This window comes from Pleurodeles waltl, chromosome 3_1, assembly GCF_031143425.1.
Source record: "Pleurodeles waltl isolate 20211129_DDA chromosome 3_1, aPleWal1.hap1.20221129, whole genome shotgun sequence".
NCBI classification, from domain to species: Eukaryota; Metazoa; Chordata; class Amphibia; order Caudata; family Salamandridae; genus Pleurodeles; species Pleurodeles waltl.
In genome coordinates, this window is record NC_090440.1 from 937,953,036 (window position 1) to 937,965,846 (window position 12,811).

The following is a 12,811-nucleotide window of genomic DNA, read 5'->3' on the forward strand; positions in this document are numbered from 1 at the left end:
TTTCTGTGTACATTGCAATTGAGAAGTACTTTGATATATTTTGCTTTCATTGCTGTGACTACTTTTAAACGTGTGCATCCAACCTACTAATCTCGTCTTTCAGGAACCTCGTGGTGAAGTAATAATATTAATTAATGTCTTCTTTAAACTAGAAGTGCATTCAAGAGAAGTTTTGTCAGTTTGGTCATAAGATATGGAAAGCAAAACAGATGCTCATCATTAGGCAGAAAGACTTTGCTGTCATCCAATTACATTATTTTGTTTATGAAGGTTGTTAGACAACATGCATATGCGTGACAGCATGAGTTGTGTATACAACTTTTCTGAGTCGTTTGAGTATCTTGTAAGCAATGTGTATAGTACCAGAGACCTTTCAACCCACATCTGGCCTTGCCAAACTGTTATCTGGAGGGCATATCACGACTCACTCTGCCCTTCAGGTTGCCATACAAACCACAAGCCTGATTGATGATGGCCACATCATATATTGTCATGCATGGAAGTGATAGAAATGTGAGTGACATGTATGTTCTGTATGCTCAGCCTGCAGAGACCAGGACCTGTCAAATGTATGTCCTAGTATGGGACACTGTCCAGGCTGTGGGAGAGTCACTGTGGTTATGCAACTTTGGCAATGTGCCCACTCCCTGTACACCAGAAAATCCTGTCATGTGGCCAGTATGAGGCTCTAGTTGCAAAACTTGCCCAGAATGTCTCAGTCCATTAACTAGATTAGGAATAGGCACTGAGGTAAATCCCAGAACTAGTCTATATGTGCATTTTGCATCATTGTCAGTATGTGTCTTTGACTCATGACACGTCCTTTACTTCCACAGCTCTGTTGTCACCTTCACCGAAGTCATATTTGTCCTGTACAGGCTTATTGCGCACATGGCTGAGACCTACAGTGCAGACAGTGGGGAGATTCCTGGCAGGCCATGACTTGTGACTCAGTAGCTTGGTTACATAGCAGATAGTGTGTGGTACCACAACAACCCCCCCCTAAAGTGTCACAAGTCTGCATTTGGTAGGCCACATGTCCACACATGCAAAAGGAAGACAATTTATGTACCTACCATGCCAGCCCCTTCATTGTCACTCAAGTGTAAGGGTTAAGTCTGTACTATGAAAGTTCCCTGTAGGTACTGTATGCAGTGAGTCGATCTCGCAGAGTGTAAATGTGTGGGTCTACTCAGGTCTAAGGAGTTTAACCTTCAGAATCCACACATGTGCAGTGTTTCATTGGGGTTCACATCACAGTACATGTTGCTGGAGCATGGGCTACCTGATGTGAGTAGGCATGCTTAGTCATTGTAGGCCATGAGAAGGGCAATGGGTTAGTCTACCGATGGATACAAAAGTGTGTAGTCATGTCACTGTACTTATAGGCTTGAGTGCTTTACACTTGGGGTGTGTTGACAAATTGACTATTTTTTGCTTGATGTCTCTGGCATGTGTGTGACACATCCATTTGGGCAAAAACTTGTGATTGTAATCGCTTAATTTGCATCCATACAGTGAAACACCCATTTGAAAAAACAGATATGGAGAGCCATCGCCCGGAAGGTCCAGACTCTGGTTGTCCACAGCCGTTGGAGCACCCAATGTCACAAGACGTGGGAGGACCGGAGATGCTGGGCCCTGAAGATCACGGAGGTCCAGTTGGGGTTTTCCTCACAATGTGGATGGGACGCACGTCAGACCATGATCCCCCTAATGGCCCTCATTCTGGAAGGTGCATACCGGGATGTTAGAAATAGGGTCTCTAGTTGGCAGAGGTATACACCCTTGTACAAATAGGGACCACAATCCTAGTCAGGGTAAGTCACACACAATCCAACTTATCCTGTGCCCACCCTCTGGTAGCTTGGCACTGAGCAGTTAGACTTAACTCAGAAGGCAATGTGTAAAGTATTTGTGCAATAAACCATGCAATAACACAGTGAGAACACCATAAAAAGGCACCACACAGGTTTAGAAAAATATAAGATATTTATCTGAATATATTAAGGTTAAAACGATCAAGATTTGATCATCACAAGTTGAAATACCACTTTTGTAATGTTAAGAAGAGTCTTTAGTTCTTAAAAGCCACAACTGTCTCTTGCAAGCACAAAGTACCTGGTTTGCGGCAAAATACACGCACGAAGACAGCAGAGGAGGAGATGCATAGAAAAAGGTAGGTGTGAGTCGGTTTTCCGGGTGCACACAGACGATGCATCGATTCTTTTCCACACAGCAAGGTCTTTGCATTGATTTCTAGGGCACAGGCTTGAATGCTTTTCACGATGTGGGGTCTTTTGGTGCCCAGGGACGATGCGAGGAAATACTGGCGTATGGGATGAAGTCGCAGTCGTTGCATCAGACCGGTGGATGATGCTGTGGAAGTTCTACGGCATGGCTGGCGCTGCATCAATTCCTCTCGCACAAAGTCAGGCTGCATCAGTCTGACTCGGCGATGCATCAATCAGGTGGGCTGGGTGCCGACGTTCCCATTGCAACATTGACACTCTGTCGATCTCCACTCAGGGAGCCAGGCTGCATTGGTCCAGTTCAGCAATGCAGTGTTTTTCTCACTGCTGGACAGAATGTGCATTGATTTCGGCAGGCTGCACATCAATTTTCAACGCACAGGGAGTTTCTTTGCAGAGATTAAGGGGGTCATTCAGCCCACCTGGAGGGAACCGCCATATGGCCGCTCCGCGGTCGAAAGACCGCGGAGGCCATTCTGGCTTTCCCGCTGGGCTGGCGGGCGACCGCCAGAAGGCCGCCCGCCAGCCCAGCGGGAAACCCCTTCCCACGAGGAAGCCGGCTCCGAATGGAGCCGGCGGAGTGGGAAGGTGCGACGGGTGCAGTTGCACCCGTCGCGAATTTCAGTGTCTGCTCAGCAGACACTGAAATTCTTTGTGGGGCCCTCTTACGGGGGCCCCTGCAGTGCCCATGCCATTGGCATGGGCACTGCAGGGGCCCCCAGGGGCCCCACAACACCCCATACCGCCATCCTGTTCCTGGCGGGCGAACCGCCAGGAACAGGATGGCGGTATGGGGTGTCGGAATCCCCATGGTGGCGCAGCAAGCTGCGCCGCCATGGAGGATTCCTGAGGGCATCGGAAAACCGGCGGGAGACCGCCGGTTTTCCTGTTCTGACCGCGGCCAAACCGCCGCGGTCAGAATGCCCTGCGGGGCACCGCCAGCCTGTTGGCGGTGCTCCCGCATCCCCGGCCCCGGCGGTCGTTACCCCCTAAGTCTTTTTGGCCCTGAGATTTCAGGAACAGGAGACAATCCAAGCCCTTGGAGAGCACTTCACAGCAGAGCCAAAGGGTAGCAAGCAGCAGGGCAACAACAAGGCAGCAGTCCTCTACAGCAAAGCACTCCAGGTAAGTCCTTTGGGCAGCCAGGCAGCTTCTTTTGGCAGGTTGCAGGTTCTGGTGCAGAGTGTCTGTCCCAAGAAGTGTCCAATTTGGTAGGGTCAAGGACCCAGATTATATACCCAAAAGTGTCTTTGAAGTGGGGGAGACTTCAAAGAGTGTTTTTGAAGTGCACAAGGTCCCCTTTCAGTACAACCCTGTCTTCCAGGGTCCCAGTACGGGGGTTGGCAGACCTTTGTGTGAGAGCAGTCCACTGTCCTTTGAAATGTATCAGGCGCTCCACCCTTCCAGCCCAATAGACCCATTCAGTATGCAGATGTGTGCAGGTGTGCCTGAGCATCCTGTGTTTGTGGCTGTCTAGGTGAAATACATAAGGGAGCTGTCAACCAACCCAGCCCAGACGTGGATTGAAGACAGGCTGTAAGGCACAGAAGGATTTAAGTGTAAAGAAATGCTAACTTTCTAAAAGTAGCATTTCTAAAATAGTAATATAAAATCCAACCTCACCAGTCAGCAGGATTTTGTATTGCCATTCTGGCCATACTAAATATGACCTGTTTACCTATTTCTAATCAGAATCTACAACTCAAACAGTTTATGAGGGTAGCCCTAATGTTAGCCTGTGAAAGGAGCAGGCCTCACAGTGGTGGAAAACAAATTTAGGGGTTTTCCACTACCAGGACATATAAAACACACAGATATATGTCCTGCCTTTTACCTACACAGCACCCTGCCCTCTGGGTTACCTAGGGCCTACCTTAGGGATGACTTATATGTAGAAAAAGGGGAGTTTAAGGCTTGGCAAGTACTTTTAAATGCCTAGTCTAAGTGGCAGTGATACTACACACACAGACCTTGCAATGGCAGGCCTGAGATATGGTTAAGGGGCTACTTATGTGGGTGGCCAACCAGTGCTGCAGGCCCACTAGTAGCATTCAATCCACAGGCCCTAGGTACATGTAGTGCACATTACTAGGGACTTACAAGTAGATCAAATCTTCCAACTGGGTATGAACCAATGTTACCATGTTTTAAGGGAGAGAGAATGTGCACTTTAGCACTAGTTAGCAGTGGTGAAGTGCGCAGAGTCCCAAAGCCAGCAAAAACAATGTCAAAAAGTGGAGGGAGGCAGGAAAAAAGTTGGGGGTGACCGCCCTAAGACTGTTAGGTCTAACAACGGATCTTGATGGACGTTTGACGGGAACACAGCAGCCACAAGGATGTGAGTATAGGGCATATTCCTCCCTGTCATATTGCAAAGTTAGGGCCAAATTTATACTTTTTGACGCAAAACTGCGCAAACGCAGTTTTTCATCAAAAAGTTTTGCACTTGCTATCACCATTTTCTAATGCCACCCGGGCTTCATATTTATACTATGACGGTGGGTGGCACTAAAAACAGGTTAGAGTCCAAAAGAATTGCATTAACCATTGTGCCTTGTCGTAAGGCAAAATGACGTTAGTGCCCGAGAAATGACTCTAACCTGTCTTACGACACATACACATGTTGCAAAATGGAGATATACCATTTTTACTCGCATTAGAGTCAAATACAGATGCTAATGCTGAAAACAGTGCAAAGGAGAAGCAAAAGGGAGCTAGAAAGCCAGGAGAGACCCCAGGGTGGCCCCAATCAACCAGGAACAAGCCAGGAGGACACACACAGGACCCAGGGGAGGGAGAAGAAAAAGAGAAATGTTGTTTCAGTGCGGAGGAGCATGAAATACTGGTGAGAGAGGTGGTGGAGCATCAACATCAACTCTTCATCACCTCAAAATTGCCAATTGGTAGGAGAGTGGCAATCTGGCAGCAGATAGTAGACAAGATTAACAGTGTGGCAGAGGTGAGGAGAACCGTAACTGAGTGCAAGAAACTCTGGCATGATTGCAAGCGAAGGACAAAGGAAAAAATGGCAAGGAACAGGAAGGCAGCACTGAAAACTGGAGGTGGTACTCCAGCACCACAAGAGGACCTGAACGAGATGGAGGAGTTGGTTGCAGCAGTCATCCTGGATGAACTGGTCACTGAAATCACAGGAAAGAACAGTACAGACTACCAGGAAGCACAACAAATGCAGGGTAAGTTGCATGGGGGAAATGAATGCTAAATTGTCAAGTGCAAGAAGGGGGAGGCACATAGGACACACACAATGCATGTCAAAGAAGTGCAGAGGGACACATTGCACAGGAAGCAAGTTGCACCATGCTGACGTAAGCTACATACGTACCTATGCCTTGGTAGTGCCACACACCACAACACATGCACAACCTGGACATATGTCAGTCACCAGGGCTAAATACCTACATGTACATATGCAGCACATGGGATGGATGGCATATCTAATGACTGTGCCTCCTGTTGTGTCATCACAACATCCCTTGCATATAGTCAAATTAACTCTACCAACACGACCAAGACATCAGAGACTAGGAAGTCAGTCAATACCATTCCTAGGGTTACGTCATGGTGGTGTCCCTTGCAGTAACACCTTGCAGCTGCCTTGCCTCATTGACCAAACACGTGTGCTGCATCTTACAGCACACAATTCATTTCAACCATCCCAACAGTACCCAAACGTGCCGGTAGCACCACCACCCACCACCCCACACATTAACAACACATCCACATAAGGCAGCTACCACTCCATCATGCAGTGAGGATGCCCCCTGGGTGCAGGGAAAAATAATCAGAGCAGGCTCTGGAGGAATAGTAGGGTGGTCCTGTATCACTGGAAACAAGCCACTACCCAGAGCAACTAAACTGGTGTAGTGTGGAGCCACACATATTGATGCTGATCAGAAATGGGCCACTACAGAAAATATGTACCATAGATAGCAAACTGTAGGTCACAACAGATATAGGCGGTCATTCTGACCGCCGCCCGCCATGCGGTTACCGCCGAATGACAGCCTTGCGGTCAAAAGACCGCGGCGGCCATTCCAACTTTCCCGCTGGGCCGGCGGGCGACCGCCAAAAGGCCGCCCGCCGGCCCAGCGGGAAAGCCCCTGCAACGTGGAAGCCGGCTCCGAATGGAGCCGGCGGAGATGCAGGGGTGCGACAGGTGCAGTGGCACCCGTCGCGATTTTCACTGTCTGCTAAGCAGACAGTGAAAATCTGTATGGGGCCCTGTGAGGGGGCCCCTGCACTGCCCATGCCAGAGGCATGGGCAGTGCAGGGGCCCCCAGGGGCCCCACGACACCCGTTCCCGCCATCCTGGTTCTGGCGGTGACAACCGCCAGAAACAGGCTGGCGGGAAGGGGGTCGGAATCCCCGTGGCGGCGCTGCAAGCAGCGCCGCCATGGAGGATTCCCTGGGCCAGGGGAAAACCAGCGGGAAACCGCTGGTTCCCCTTTTCTGACCGCGGCGGTCAGAATAGCCCAGGAAGCACCGCCAGCCTGTTGGCGGTGCTTCCACTGCCCTCCGCCCTGGCGGTCATGGACCGCCAGGGTCGGAATGACCCCCATAGTCTGAGCCCATAACTACTCTGACACCACCATGTGAGACACATAGGAATGGGGAAATACCCACACACATACTACACATGGTGTATGACTGTAAACATAATGGTGCATAATTCCACATTGACAGGAGGGGAATGGTGCATGGGCAAGGATGGTGTTGGTGAGACTGTCAGTGCAGTGTACTCTTTGTGGTTTTATGAGTCCCACGCTGGGATTGCGGGTGGAGATCTGCCTGCTCATGGTAGCTCTGTGGGGTACTTACCACAATACTGTTGATGGATCAAATAGAGTCAGTGCCAGTCTTGGGTGTGACAGGACAAATCAAGCAGGGGAGAGGGCAAAGGGGCAGGGCATGGTACCCCCTGCACTGCCCATGCCAGGTGCAGCCAAATGAGGCACACACTGCCCACTACATGGAGTCCAGATGTGTCTGAGGTACATGGCTGCTGCCATGAGGGAGAGGCCACAAAAACTGCCCTCCCAAACTGGCAGCAGTGTGATTGAGAACAAGCTGGGCTCCATGCACAGAGAAGTGGCCTCCCTCAGGGCAGACATGGCCTACCACTGGGATGTTGCTGCTATCCTCAAACATCAGCAGCTCCTCCTTGCTGCAGTGATGCCATATGCTGTTCCACTGATGACAGCTGCCAGGAACTGGGAGTCTACATCTCCAACCACTGAAGTGTGTGTGACCCACTCTACCTGCCAACCACCACCATCAAGGGCAGAGGAGACAACACACACACTGGAGGATGAAGATGTGGAACAGATCATTTTCACTCGTAAGAGTTCCCAGTAGCACCAGCCCATGCCAGATGGGCAGAGTTTTCCTTCGTCCTGTGCATGAGCTCATGCCAGTGTTAGCACATTTGGATATGTGCACTCTTCACCGACACACTGTTGACCCTTCTGCTATGGACTGTCATTGTCTTTCACTTACCAATTGGCAATTTTTGTTCCTCCGCACTTAACAACACTTCACCCAACCATGTCCAATGACATGTCCCTTAACCCTGGACTTGTGTTGTGTCACAATTGTATGGATTTCACAAATGGGATCACTGACCTGGACATTGTAAATATTGCACTACGACACTTGTAAATAAACACCTCATACACAAATAGCATGTCTTTGTGTATTGTGACACATCTACTATGCTTAGGAATTGTGATGTGTGTAACCATGTCATTAGTCACAGAGTGTCAGTACAATACTGCAGGACTATGGGGGCACATACCTACACACAAGGCTCCAACATGACAAATGTCAATGATGGTCTCATCCCCTACAAGCAATTCACTGAGTATGTCAAAAATGAAGAACACATCTATGCTTCACTCACTACATACAGCAGGAATGGCTGTGAAACAGTTCTTGGGCAATATAATCAGCTGGAAGTACCAGTAGAACACATTGGTGTGAAACAGAGGTACCTAACCTCATTAGTGATTGCCACCAGTCACTTTTGCAGGTAGGAGTTCAAATGTAGGCTGTTGTCAGATGTGCCACAGTTCCCAACATTCCTACACAGGATCCCAACACTGACAGCTGAATTACCACACCTACCTGTCCAATACAAAGTTAACACAGTCACCTTGAGTGGTGGGTACACTGGATGACAGATGCATGGACAAGTAGATGTGTTGTTGCTGGCAACGTGACAGCTCAATTTTCAATAGGTGATGCACATGTCAAGAGAGGTATTCGGAGGCAGAACGGAATCCCTAGGCCAACACACAATTTGCACTGTGCACTCATGGGAAGACCCTGAGACACTAGCATATAACACAAAATGTATAGGAGTATGCAAAAATGTTTATTATGTATAAAACTGAACTAAAAAAAAAAAGAAAAATCTACTGTATCCTAAACTAACCTATTCTAACTATACTTAACCAACAACTAGAGCTAAATACCATATGCTAAACATAACTAACACATTTAACACCACACTCTAAACATTGCCCCCCCACTCCTGTTTAAGTTACAAGACACATGCAGGACAACATATCGTAATGCTACACGTATACTAACTAAATCTAAACAAATATATTTTTTTTGCCCACCAATTAACACGTAATAAAAAATAACCCACCCCCAAATACACTTATCCTAACTGAACAACATACCTACTCTAACGTAACACTGACCCCCTAAAATCCAGAATAAAACATAACTTAAAAGCAGAAGGAAGGGAACAGAACTTGGAGGTGGCAGTTCAGATGTAACTCAGAGTTTGGCATTCTTCAGTTTTTTTAATGAACTTTAGCCGCTTGGTGTTGGCAGCCACCTCCTTCCCCAAACTGTCCAAATGTTTCAGGATCAGAGAAACATCCCTCTTCAGATCCTGAAGCAATTGCATGTCCATGGCAGCAGTTGGTGTAGGCTGGTGCACTGTTGCTGTTGAAGTAGTTGCAGCCGAGGTTGTGGGAGTGGTGCCAGATGTGCCCCCCTGCACTGCAGAGGAACTATGGGGGTCATTCTGACCCTGGCGGCCGGTGGCCGCCAGGGCCACCGACCACGGGAGCACCGGCAACAGGCTGGCGGTGCTCCAACGAGCATTCTGACCGCGGCGGTTCAGCCGCGGTCAGAAGCGGAAAGTCAGCGGTCTCCCGCTGACTTTCCGCTGCTCGTTTGAATCCTCCATGGCTGCGGAGCGCGCTCCGCAGCCATGAGGATTCTGACCCCCCCTACCGCCATCCTGTTCATGGCGGGAAAGCCGCCATGAACAGGATGGTGGTAGGGGGGGTCGCGGGGCCGTAAGAGGGCCCCGCAAAGTATTTCAGTGTCTGCCTGGCAGACACTGAAATACGCGACGGGTGCCACTGCACCCGTCGCACCTTCCCACTTCGATTACGAGCCGGCATCCTCGTGGGAAGGGAGTTTTTCCCTGGGCTGGCGGGCGGTCTTTTGGAGACCGCCCGCCAGCCCAGGGAAAAACTCATAATACCCTCCGCGTTCTTCTGACCGCGGAGCGGTATAATGGGGGCGGAATTCTGGCGGGCGGCCTCCGTCGCCCGCCAGAATCAGAATCACCCCCTATGTGTTTGCAGTGCCTTCTTTGCTACTGTGGGGACCCCTTGTGGGAATGCCTGCCATTCTCCTGTTGCCCTCTCAGCACAGTAGCGGTGAGCCATTTTACGGAACCCAGATTCCACTGCCTGGATGTGGTGGTACCTCACTGCCCTCTTTTGAAATGCGTGTAGCTCATCATTGCTCATGTTGGCAGCTATGAAATGGAGACAGGCAACCATCAGTGTCAGCATTGTGTGGAGTCTGTACAGATTAGTAGCTTACACTGCTACATCTAATTACACATGCGCTCCAACTCACATTCCAGAAAAGGCAATGGGCCTGATAAATGTAACGACCATGCTGCCTTAGCATCATATTATTGACCCTAAAGTGATGCAAAACACAAAAATGAACCAAACACATGGAAGTGTGCATCCCTTTTGCATTATAAAGAATAATTCAAAGGCAGTGTAAACTTTACATAGATCAGGCCCAAACTTCCTCATCATGTGTGTCTATTTACAACCATACATCACCAGGAACTTGGACATGTTAATGGGAGAATGGGATGCTGTTGGTGACCATAAGGGGTCAGAGCTGATAGGTACACATGCAAGCCTGATCAATATGAGCATCACATCTACCTACAAATTTGGTATTCTACTCCCCCTGAGCCTAAGGGGGGTGATGGCCATGCAATCCATCATCTCAACTGTCCTGGTCCTCCACCAAGGCATGCCCAGTCATACATGGAGTCAAGGAGTGGACAATATGTTAGGAGGGCTGACAACTAGGAAGCTGATATCCATAGGTCTATCACATCTGCATTTATTTGTCCAGGTGTAGATCACCATCAATACCTGTTCTGCCACTACTATTACTTACACACCCATTTGCCACGTTTGGCCTTGACCTGCATGCAGGCCAATTATATTCCAAATAAGTGTAACATACATGGAGTACAAAAGACGGAGCGGTATTGGGGGACGATTGCCAGCTCAGTCCTCCATCTTCATGACAATACAGGGATGCACCAAATTGGGTTTAATATGGTGCATTCCTGTGTTGTGAGAATGACGGAGTGCACCACCACCAATATTCCTATAGCATTGCAATCTATCATTCTTAGTTACATATGGCCCTACATGTGGCTTGTTATCACCTTGTGAACATGATGCTGGCCATTGTGTCCCACGAGCCTCACAAGATGGGACCCTCTGGAGGTGCATGGGGATCCTTTAAATGGTCCATAATGTCAGCATCCAGCCTACTTTGATATCTGATCATTGGACAGCTTATCCCATCTGGCACTGTATTCAACACCCATGACTCATACCAAATCCTGGATTACTTCACAGGACACACATTATCACACTTACTGGATACATCTGGGTCCTCAAATTGCGCCTCTTAGCCAATTGTGTAGGGGGCAGGTCCACCTGTAAGACATAAATGGAAAACCATGCTTAGTGTCATATCACAGTCACTGTGAATGGACAACAAATTTCAGTGTGAACTAGTTGAGAGGAGTGAGCTAGTTATCCTGGTGGTAAACAGTGCAACAGTGGGTAAGCCCCCTTTGCTAACATAATGGCAGGGGTCATGTGCGTTAAATGATGACAAAGTTGGCTATACATGCATTGGCCACTTTGTTGACACAATCCAGGGAAAATATGGTAGGCTGGCGGTGCCTTGGCGTTTATACATCACATTATGCCGGGGCACAGGTGTTGCAATGGCCACTGAAATGTGTGCCTACGTGATGGTTGTGCAGGACTTACCAGACATCTGACCTGCATTGGTATCATGGTAGGACTTGTTAACTCCAGGCCTAGACAGGCACAGATATAATTCATTCTGGTTGGATACAGCCTGTCCACAAGCACTGCATGGAGCACTCCAACTCATCTGCTACTGTCATTCAAGAAAAGTGAACATTAAATAGTATTCCAATGGGAGACTCACCATAAGGTCCGCCGATCTAAATACCAAGGTGATTGAGCAGATCCTGCTCTCTGGCCATCAGATCTATCCAGTAATGCTTGAGCTGGTGCTCATTCTTCCTCTCCTGTACACTCTTTTCAGGTGGTAGAGCACCTTGCCCCACCGCAGTCGCCTGGCCTCAGTCTGGTATCCCTGGATGACCTGGCCACCCATCTCTAGCATCAGAGGTAGGTAGTGGCATACCTGCCACACAAATCCACCTAGCTCATTCTTTGACATCCTCATCAGCCTCCCCAAGCTCTCATGTTGTCAATGGTCAAAGTTGACCCTAAATACCAAGACAAAATAAAAATAAATGAAAACTTAACGCCACTAACTAATCCCAACTATTCCAAATGCCTAAGTACCCCGGACAGACACCCTACAGTACAAATACAAATATAGACAAAAAACACACAAAATCAGAACTACTGGGACAAAATGCACACGATATATGACAGGACATGACAGGAGGGACACCACAAACTTCAATATACAACCAAGACCCAACCTCCAGCTCCAAACCACAACCACACAGTCAGAAAGGCACAGGCTGTAAAGAGAAAGTGAAACTACACCCTCTGTACCATGCTTGTAGACAGGATATCCTATTACATCACTTCCTGTCCCCGTTCCTCACGTTTTTCTGTTATGTGTATATTTATTTGAGGCATTTGACATTTGCGTAGTTTTTTTTAGACGCATGACCCACATGCATCGTTTATATGGACGCATGGTGGTTATACGTCGATTTCACTGAAGGCAGCATTGAGAAGAGTGCGAAGGTGGAATTCACGCTAATGGCCCATCCCATCTCATCCATGCTGATGTGCATTCCACAGATGTGCAATGTGTGAGGTCATGTGTACCCTGTGTCAGGATTGTGCCCCATGGCAGTGGCAGGACAGATTACCGTGGATATTGTGTGCAGACCCAACTTCTACCATTGGTTGTTATACTTGGGCAAATCATGATGACCATAG